Genomic DNA, 11,554 nt, shown 5'->3' with positions numbered 1-11,554 from the left:
AAAGAGATTTTATGTGCTTTCCATTAGATTTGAGGATTATTGTTCTGGCAACTTGCATTGCTGACAACTTGCATTGCTGATATATTCTTCTTCTATATGCTACGATTAAATCTTTGTCAATGGTGAGATTCAACTTGTCCGTGTTTTCCACTTCTATTATGTTGTCTTTATTTCTGTACCTGCAATATCATTATTTAATCGGTAGCAACAGAACAGGGTTATTTAACTGGTAGCAACAGAGGTTTTCCTCGACATAATGCCTCTAAATCCTATTTTTAGGAAAAGAAAGAGGAGGTTATAGAACAATATCTACCTTCAATCCTAGTGCTTCAAAGCTTTACGTGGAAACCATTCATATTGAAAGGATTTATTGAAAGTAATGAGAATTATTTAGGAAGCTATTCCGAAAAGGTGCTTGTTACAATAGGAATTCAATACCCAAATGTTGAAGATGAATTACAGGACATGCTTTTAATGATTATGACTTCGATTCAACTGCATGATCTATACTCTTCTCAGAAGAAGATACTTTATACATTGGATGAATATGCTATTAGCTGGTCTTATGGAATTGCTTAACTTTTTAGGAAAGTGAATTTTTAATGGTCAGACCAAAGAGAAAATAAAATGGTTGTATGGGATGCCTATCTTCTTTAGAAATTGAGCTTTTTAATTTCCAGACCAAACAAGGAAGCAAAGCCAATAGGAATGCAAACAATTACCAATGCTACAATTCCCACAAATTCACGTCGCATCCCAAAATAATTCTTTATGAATCTAGACACCACCACTTTCCCATCATCTGTCTCCATCTCGATATCTACATCAGCAAGCTATGATGCAACCAAACCATAGAATGTCCAGGAAATAGGTGTCATCCAGGTGTACCATCTCCACCACACTGGCATTCTCTGGATTAAAGAAAACATATTTGATTATGTCACTGACTCACTAAACATGATAATTTGTTGCTACATAATTTAAGTTTATTTTAAACTGCAACATACACATTTTGCCTCAACAAAAAACCTTTAATGGCCTTACAGGTCGAGGAATGATGAAGCCACAGAAGAGGTTCCATGTAGAATAAAATGCAGATGCAGTGATTGCTGCAACATGGAAGTTTGGAGTAATGGCAACTGTCAACATTCCAAAGAAGGTCTACTATAGAAAAGTGAAATTCATGAAAAAAAGGAACCAGAAAAATTTGACTGCTGTCCACTCGAATGCGATCATGGAGTAGACCAAAAGGGCATAAGCTACAGACTGAACGAGAACATAAGGACACTCAATTGCCACCTGCACAAATAAATAATAACAAGAGGGCCATTTAATTAATCTGAGGTTTCATGGTTAAACATCAATTGAGAAGATGGCAGGGACAGAATTTAGAGTACTTGTCCAAAGGCATAAGGGAATGTCGATTACATTCCAGTAGTTCTTTCTCTGTAGAAGATAGTCCTTTCAACATTGATCACAGGTTGTACATTGGATGCATTGCTTACTCCAAGAAAAATTACTGAGGAGTGCATCACTCCCAAAATATTGAATAAATCTTGTTGATTGCCTCTACAAAAGAAAATTGTAGAATGTTCAAGCAATAATTTGGTAGTATTACAGGTGACAGTTGAATTGAACAATGTTGTAATCTTGGAGATAAAATTTTATAAATCACTGCAATGGTGCAAAACACAAATCTGGTGGCTGCAAGTGCATATTGGAAAATCTAGAGTATTGTCCCAGTAAGAAGAGTATCTAACCTCCTTGTCCCAAGGTCCCAGTAGATGCTCCCAAAGAGCAGGGCAACCATTGTCGTGTAGAAAAGCCGCACAAAAGCATAGTGTGGATTATGCCAATATGACCAATATTTCTTCCAAAGGCATGCTGTGCACTGAACTCCGAAGGAGTGTGCATGCTATGTTGGAAAATTTAGATCCTCTGATCCCGGAGCCGGGGTGCTTAGCTCTTTAATAAGTTGTTGATTCCATTTGACAAAAAGAAAATGCTTTAAGAAAAGGCATGGTAGTTTTTCATTCTTAAATAGTCCTCTAAATGAAATAAGGATGGCTACAGTTTTTTCTCAACAAAAGTTCAATCATTAAGTGCATACTCATAAAGTGAAGATTTTCTGTAGATATCAGCAAAGTCTATGCCAAGACTTTCCTCAATAGGCATGGTGGTGACTTCCAGCACCCATGTCGTTGGATTGCATCCTTCTTTAATTCGTGGAATACCTTCCACAGACTAATTAATGACACAAAAACAAACGACATTATTCCTTTCTGCTAAGTGGAAAACTGGACAATGGCATGCACCACATATTGATCAGTATATGTCCCAAGAAACCATAAAATGAATAAAAATGCCAAATGTACCTCAAAATATTCAATAAGCTTATGGGAATACCGACCTAATGTTCCTACTTATGTCACTTGGCCACCTCTTTTCATAAGTAAGAGTTGCAGTTTAGCAAGATGCAGTAATGAATCTCTACAATTCATTAGAATTTAGAATAGACCTACCTTACTTCAAATATTTGCTCTCCAACTTTCCTTAGGGAGGAAAAGCTATGAAGTTTATTGGATCCAATATGAAACATATCTATTTATGGTGTCTGTGAGTGTAGATAGATCATGAAAATAGTTCTATTTACCTCATCAAAAGATTCAAAGATATCAATGATGGGTTGTTGGATGCTACAGACTGTTGTACGACCAGTATCCACTATGTTACGCATAGTGCACATTACTATAGCTGTAGCACGAGCATCTAATCTTGAAGTTGGCTCATCTGTGAAGATTATGGAATGGTTAGCAACAAGTTCTACTGCAATTGTAAGCCTTTTCCTCTGCTCCGTAGAAAGGCCTGTCAACCCAAGAATCTCTACCAGAGCATCCCTCAGAGGAGTAAGCTCCACAAGTTCCATCACTTCTTGCGCAAACATCTGTAGTCATTACAACAAAGATCACCAAAATAACCTATTATTTACTGACCTGGCCATGTTGAATGCCAGCAAATGTCATGTAAGATGATGTCAATGTGGTTGTGGCAATTCCCAGAATTGACACCAGACGGAAATTATGAAGAGATGGTAACATAATAGTTGGTATTGCCAAAAACCCAAATAAATAAAGCCATTCTCTCTTGTTCCAGTTAAAGTTCATGTAATACACATTACTGCATCAATAGAATGTTAAGAGTAAGCCATATGATTATGAAGAATAGAGTATCTCAATTTATTTAACTGTCTCAGGAAAGAGCAAGTAATATTGAAACATACAATTAAGAACAACTAGCTCAACAATTTGCATAGATTATTGGGTTCCCCTGCTATGCAATAGTGTAGTCAACTTTCAACTTATATACATAACCTAGACATAAATTATTAGTTTATTTTCTGGATTTATTGTGTGAACAAGTTTTTTCATCAACCTTTTAGAATCACACTATGTGATCCAACATGAGGACGCATCCAAAAGAAAATGAGGAGAAATGAGAGATTGTAGACCAGGAATCCTATGAAAGGGGGGTAAGAAAAGGAAGACAACACATAAACCAAGAACAACAACACCTAACAAAAAGAGAGACTGACCTAAAGACAATATACTGGGATTTGCAATATTGATGAAAAAAATTGTTCACAATATCAAATCTAGAAAACAAACTAATAATACTAATGAATTGCAAAAAATATGATAGCTCTAATAGATAAGACTTCCTCTTACTCCATGTTAAAACCCTCGAACAAATTGGGAAGCATTATGAGAATACTTGGAACATGCAATCAATTGTAGCACATAGGAAAAAGTCTAGGTTGTCATATTGAACCCAAATATGATGTGTCCAAGCCATTTTCCAGCAACTATACCTATTAATTCATGGTACTGCCAAAAAATACTTATACAGCTAAGAAGTGAGAATAGAAATACTGTAATCTAAAGTATTATATATGTATTGCATTCTTAGTTATGTTATCAAAAGTATATTGTTTTTCTACCAAGTGTATTATACCATGTCTAGTTATTTTCTAATTGGATTCTAATATTTTTTTGTTGTATATTAGATGGATGTTGATTGGTCTCGCATCATGGATGAAGTAGTTCAATGCCCATGTAGTGAAAAATATTCTTATGTGGATCTTTCATGGAAAAAATATGTACTTAAAGATTCACAACTATTTTCAGCTTAGATTGAAGCTGATAGATTAAAATATTTTATCGAGGGAGAATGTTCAAGGGACTCATATCCAACATGCTTTTACAAAAGTCATTCAAGGAAGCCCTCTCAAAGTTCTGATACAGAAAATATGATTAATAGTTATCTGGAATACAACATGTAATAGTAATATTCTAGCTAAGATTATTTATACTTTCAATTGTAAAGTAAAGAGTGTCTATAATCATTTGTTAATTATGCATATTATTAATATGAAGATTCTTTATGATTTCCATAGGTATTGGTGTACATTTGGATCAGAGGACTATAAAGAAAAAGATGCAACACCATTTGATCCTTCCTCTATTCCCAAATTAGGGAAAGGTAGTAGACCTGGTCGCAAACATACACAATGTGGTTGTACCTATCATTTTAGCACCTGAATCATGGTTCATAGGCCAAACCATGTATTGATATGGTACCATCAAGTTCAACATGTGAACAAGAGTGGCATACCTTGTCAAGGTCAAATTAAAAATGCATTTTTTGGATCAAGGTCCTTCTTTGCACCATTTATTAGTAAGCAATTACATCAATGGGTCAAGTCATTGATATTACTTGGCATGCCTACAAATGCAGTGCATAAAAAACATAAGAAAATGGTGCATGAAAAGATGACAATATTTGAGGGTCAATCTTCTAGGGATGATTTTCTTATGATGGATGATATTGCAAATATTGGTCGCAAAATTAAGTCATTAAAATACATGTATGATAGTAGTGATGCTCTTTCAATGCAACAATAGGTTTTGGCAAACCCTGACAAATGGTTTACATATCAAGAGTATAGTGCCACTATTGATGGAGATGGAGAGGTCCCATTTGTGCTAGGGATTCAATTGCTAAAGCAACTTGATTGGATGCTTCAATATGGCCATAATAATATATTGGCCATGGATTCTACATTTGGTATGAATGCAATGAAGGTTTATAGTGTATTGCTTCATAGATTTAACTTCAAAATATTTACACTTAAAGTATAGTATTGATACATTAAGCTGATGTCTTATGATAGTTTCAATTGTATACAATGCTTGCATTCGACTCAAAGCATATGGGGGTACCTGTGGCATGGATTGTTATGTCTAGATCTTGTGCACATGATATCACATATTGGATGCACATTCTTCTTCAACGAGCTCACTTGAAGAATATTAATTGGAAACTAAATGCATTCATGGTGGATGATGCAGTTGCTGAGATCAAAGCTTTTAGGTGTATTTAATCATTTATCCCTTTTTATTTTTTTAAAATATTTCAATGCCTCCTATAATATAAAATTTGAAACTGAGTGAAAGTATTTATGATGTAGAGAAGTGTTTCAGTGTGATGAATATTTGTGCACTTGGTATGTTAGACATGCATGGCTAAAGAACTTGATTGCAAAGGTCAAAGATAATGCAATTAGAAAAGAGATGTTTGATAGACTTGGATTTATCATGCATCATTCAAAAACTGAGGATTCAGAAAAGAATGAGATTCACAATTTTATTGATGACTTTAAAGATGCACAGTCCTCATTCATTGAATATTTTAAGGGATGATGGTCTAATAGATTGAGTATGTCGGCTAGATGTTTCCATACACTTAAACATCCAAAACAAGAGACAAATGGTGCCATAGAGTCTTCCCATTCACACTTAAAGAGACAATTCTTGAAAACAATCGAGCATGCTACAAATCGTCATGTTGATTGGATGGTATATCAACTTTCAACACATGTTTATGTCTATTATTGGTGGGTGCTGTAGACAACTCAAAACCTTTAGAAAATAAAGTATTTTTATTTTTTGAAAAATTCCTGATGACATCATCATTTATTAAATAATTAATTATTTAATTAATTTAATTATTTTTATGCCATTAAATCCCTTTATCTTAATTAAAAATAGCTAATTAAGGAATCCCTCTCAAAAATGTTTAAATCTTATTTAAACATTATTTCCTTATTTATTAATTATTTAATTAATAAATTGACCAAAAAATCCAAAATAAATAAATATAAAAATTTTGCCCAAAACTTGGCCAATTTCCTTAAGAGCACTAACCTCTTCCAAAATCTTCTAATCCTTCTTTAATTTTGATTAAAGGCTAATCCCATCATTTCAAGGCTAATCCCATCATTTCCTACCCCTAATCCCAACTCAAAATATTTAATTAAGATTAAATATTAATCCTCATGTTTATTAAAAAAGTTTTAATAAATATCTCCTCAACCCAAACCCTTGAAATAAATAAAACTTAATTTATTTCCTAAAAATCTAATTTATCCTCATCCTAAGAAGTTCTAGACTCTTCTAGAAAGTCTTCATCCTCATCCTAGGAAGTTCTAGACTATTCTAGAAAGTCTTTATCCTCATCCAAAGTCTAGACTCTTCTAGAATATGTCTTTAAACCTAATCCTAATCCCCTCCTAACTTTGTCACATTCCCTAAAAATGGGTTAAGACTTACTAACCCAAGCCAAAGTTAACAAATATCTCCTCCTTCACCCACCCTCATTAAATGCCATCCACTTGCCTATCCCTAAGCTAATCTTAAACCATCCTAATCCATCCTCTAATCATTTGCACAATCCTAAGCAAGCTTAAAACCTTCCTAATCAAGCCCAAGTCGAAATTGCTCTCATCTCCCTCAAAATATCTCAACCATAAAACTTTATGAAGCCCACTAGGCCGTAAATGACTCTTCCAAGCCCTTGTATTGCTCTTACAAGCCATTATGAGGGTCTTTATGAAGATTTTATCCCTTGAGCCTCCTTTGTTGACTCATCCTTCTCCTTTCCTCCATCCTCTCACCCTGTGACATGTGTCACTCCCTGATTGGCTGTAAGGAAGCACAATCAATGTGCTCTCCTCTCATGCAATTTGAGCCCTCCATGGGCTTTTTCCCATCCTTGCATCTTAGCCCTCAATCCCTCAAGCCTCCTGCCTATAAATTGGGTCCTTCCGCTTTGCAAAATAACACAATCCATGAAGTACAGTCATAATACCATTTTAAGAAGCCATTTTACATCAAAACCATACACTCACACCCAAATTCCAACTCCATTTGAAGCCCTTTTTGAAGCATAAGCTTGAGCATACATCCTATCTATTTAGACAAAGCCACTCAACAAGAGAGCTTCTCATTGAGAGAGTCCATTAATGGCTCATATTCTCAATTGAGAGTTCATCTTAGTCTATCTTGAAGTTTATGAATTTTATTTAGTTTGTAGAAGCTTTATTTAAATTTGGTTTCTATTAGCATACTAACATTGCTCATATACATTTTGGCACGCCCGGTGGGACCCCGCATGGGTCATCTTCATTAGCTTTTTTAGTCAAGTTTTGTATGTCATTTGCTAATTTTGGCTAATTTTGTTTGTTTTTGTGATTGGTAGGATTGTATAAATTGGTTTTGTAAGTCCACATGAGCATGAAAAAGACAAAGGAACTCATAATCTATCTCATAGTGTTTGCAGATTTTTCAAGCTTATAGGTGGACAAAGCACTTGGAATTCTTCTTCCTCTTCTTGTCTATATTCTTCTTACTCCATCTACTTCTTCTTCTTCTTCTTGTGGGAGATCTTGGGCATTTTTTTTGAAGGAAGAAAAATCATACACACTTCTTTTTAGTGCTTAAAATGAACCCCTAAATCATACTTAAATCCATTAAAAACTAAAAATTTGCAAAAAAAAAAAAAAAAAGCCTTTTAACAAGTGAAACTAAACCAATTCAATCATTTGCATCCTTGCAACATCAAAGTTTTAGATGCATTCATGCAAAGTTAGGAACACTTCATTTTTTAAAATTTAAAAAGAACTTCAAGTTTCCATTTCGAAAGGTTCAAAATCAACACTAAGTGCACACTAAAATCTAAATCAAACTCAAAGCATCAATCAAGGATAAAATGAACCTCATTTGCAAATATTTTAAAGTTCTTTTAAAAATCTCATGAAAACTAAGAGTCCTAAATGGTTGCCAAAAATTGTCCTAAAAGCTTTGTTATTTGTTCCAAACAAATGTCTTGTTGCAAAATCTTGAATTTTTCTTAAGTTTTTCATGCATCAAAACAATCTAGGAATATCATTTTTGGGCTTAAAATATGAAAACTAGAACACAAAATCTTGAATGAAAACCAAAGTCCAAAGAGTCATTTTCACTGTTGAGTCCAAAACAATCTTGAATGATCTAAGGTTAAAACAAAGCACTTCAAAGTTCTTAAAACTACACACAAAATCTCAATCTTGAATGCTCAAAGGAAAAAACTTGAATGTTTAATCACTTGTCTTTGAATGCATGTTGCTAAACACACTCTTGAATGTCATGGATTAAAATCAATTTTTTCTTGAATGCATGATTAAAACAACAAATCCAATCTTGAATGCCAAGGATCAATTAACCATTGCAATATCAAACACTTCATTTGGAGCTTCTAAAATTGAACAAAACAAATCTCTTTTCCACATGCAATTTAGGTAAAGTTTTATTTTTGGACATTTAAGAAACTTTGTTAAGTTAAATACAAATTTGCAAAAATCAATTTGATTAGTTCCTTGGACTCACCTCTTTTCTAATCACCCATCAATTCAACCATTGGTTGCAATCTCAGCGCCATTTATGGGGATGGGTCTACTTGAAAAAGGTGTTAAATGTTCCACAATCTAACTCACTCACTTGGTCTTTGAACGTTTGCTTTAACTTTATCAAAAATTTTAAATGACCAAAACTCTAGATTAAATTGATCACACTTCAAGTTTGGGCACTAAAATTGAACAACTATTGACGTGGAGGGCCTCCGGGCGCGCGCTTGACAAATCGAGTCTCAAACATCTTTGCTTTGGGCTTAAAACAAAATCACACCAACTCTTGAATGCTTTAAAGGAAATTAATCGATACTTGACATGGAGGGCCTCCGGGCGCGTGAGTTTGCTTTTTTTGACCCTAACTCTTCTTCTTGTTTGCATTGTTCGATCAATTTACTTTTGTTGGCACTTTAAGTTGGAATTGAACATTGTCTCTTAAACATGAGTGCTTGCAAAGTATAGATTACCACACATAAGAGTCAGTTGGTAAAAGAACAAGCGTGTTTTTTTTAGCCCAAGGTCATCCAAGTCTTCTCTCCCCTTTTCATCTTTCGAGGCCATCTTAGGTGCATAAGATTAGGATCCAAAACCTTGTTTCTTTTTAGGAGGCCTGCTTGGGGATTTCATCACCCCTTGGACGACCTCAACTCCAGCGTTCTGGTAGAGTATAAGAATTGGGAGGTGAATCGAAAGACACCTCTCTTGGAATCAAGATTTTTGTCACTCAGGCTAAGCCTCAAGGAACTTTATACCCTTGAGAAGTGAAAGAGGAAAAGTGGGTTGCCGCTCCTCTTGGCTATGTGACATCTTGTTGGTTTCATCTACAAATTTGGGCCTCAGTACCTTTGGGTATATCGAGGACTCCCTAGCTAAAGAAACTCTCAGCCTTGTAGACAACCATCTAGAGTGTTAATGTGTTTGAAGTGACTAATTGAAACATTTGTAAAACATACACACTCCTCAGTGCAAGTATCACATTCTGAGAATCAAAAACTTCTATCTGGTTGTTCCTATCTATTGCTTGCTTTTTTATTTGTTGAATGAATGTTTGCCAAACTTGGTCAATCCTAGCTTAGGGTACACTTAGAGTAGTCACTACATATTCTAGAAGTTGAACAAGTTGAAGAAAAATAACCAAAGTCTCTCAAAGCCAAGCATATTCAAGAATTGATGTCAGAGCAACCCAAACCCAAACAGAAGTTCCACAAAGTTAAACTCAAACCATCTCAGGCATACCAAGAACTTTCGGCCAAGAGAAAGGAACTAACACCAAGTCCTTGAATTGCCAAACTCCACAAAGTAGAGGATAAAGTTGCCGACGAAGCACTTCAAGAGGCCTGGTTAGAGTGCACCATCAAATTTAGCCAACATCCAAGAATTAATCCTGCTTATGCCTTACCAACTAGGCATGATTTTTATGATTAGACACCCTTGTTTCTCCACACCTTCTTGGATAAGCTTCACCTTAGAGTCATCTTTGTAGAAAAGTCAGCCATCTTAGGTTATCCCCTTAAGCATTATTAGCTCATCCATCTCATTTAGGACCAAACCATCTAGCCAGCAATCCAAAATCTTCACATCCAAGCCTTCAAAAATTGTTGTCACCTTGCTAAAAGTTTGTCATTCCTAAAATCTTTCAAAACCACCAATCTCACAAATGTTATCCCTTTGACAAAGCTTTGTCTAGGGTAATCTAGCTTTGCCACTTGTTATCCCTCATCACCTTGAGCTAAAGGTTGGGATCCACAAGTGGTCACTCTCGTGTTCTTCCTAAAGGATCATCGGTCTATCCTTAAGTTGACACAATCACCACCAAGCTTGCACATAGGAAAGCAGACCTTTTGTGCTTTGGCAACATATCTTTGAAGTTAGAATCCCCAACCCTACCCTCCTTAGGTTTTTTCATATAGCTTTGCCTCAACCTAGGAAATCATTTGCATAGAAAAGTCTTCCTCCCTTTTGCATCCACCAACATTTGTTGCATCTCATCCCTAGGAGCATTTTTCATGCCACCCGTCACTCGCTTAGCCAAGAAGAAAGAAACAATGGAGCCCTATCATTTGGATCGAACAGCCTCACCCCCCTTGAGCACTCTGCCATCCTTCAGCCCAGAGAAAGCTATGCCATCATCTACTGACATTGAAGCTTTCATGAACCAACCAGGAAATGCAGTATTGGTAAATGCCATTATAGACAAGAACAAAGAGACAATCATGGCTAATTTTCGAAGGGACAATGTAGGAACCTTTGACTTTGGAAGACCCCCTCCATTATCAGATCCATCTAACCCATTGTTTGGGCAGCTACCACCACCCATAGGCTCTTATGTTCCAAATTATCCTCAATATATGCCAAAGGAAGAGCCTCCAACCAATCCATATGATCCAACAGACCCAAACGTACCATCATCCACCCAAGTTGAAATCTCCATGCTGCAAGCCAACCCAGCCACCACGACTCCATCCTTGGTTCATACCTCTCCACTCCAAACCCCCTTTACCTAAAACACCTCACCGTTCATGCCCTTCACTATTGCTGCTGCTACTCCCCAACCCAACCTTCCAAATCCACCCATCTCCCAAATCAGTGCTAGCATCTTTGGCCAACCTCAGCAATATACAACAGGGATTGCACCCATGGGGCCAAGTAATCAACCTTTTATCACCCCCAGCTTGTTCACCATAGCCCAAAGCACAATCCCATCATTTCCATTAGGTATTGGGAGCTCAGTGCCATCAGAAAAAAATCCACAAGCTACTACCCTCACTCCAC

At 35.9% G+C, this 11,554-nt stretch overlaps 1 pseudogene; it reads right to left on the bottom strand.

Moving 5' to 3' along the window:
- Window positions 1-644: 644 nt before the first annotated feature.
- Window positions 645-3,164, bottom strand: LOC149579704 (ABC transporter G family member 35-like; annotated as a pseudogene).
- Window positions 3,165-11,554: the final 8,390 nt, after the last annotated feature.

This window comes from Cupressus sempervirens, chromosome 1 (genome assembly GCF_028749045.1).
Source record: "Cupressus sempervirens isolate cs-2001-9-10 chromosome 1, ASM2874904v1, whole genome shotgun sequence".
Taxonomy (NCBI): Eukaryota; Viridiplantae; Streptophyta; class Pinopsida; order Cupressales; family Cupressaceae; genus Cupressus; species Cupressus sempervirens.
Note: the sequence above shows the minus strand (reverse complement) of the source record. Positions and strands in the feature narration are given on the sequence as shown.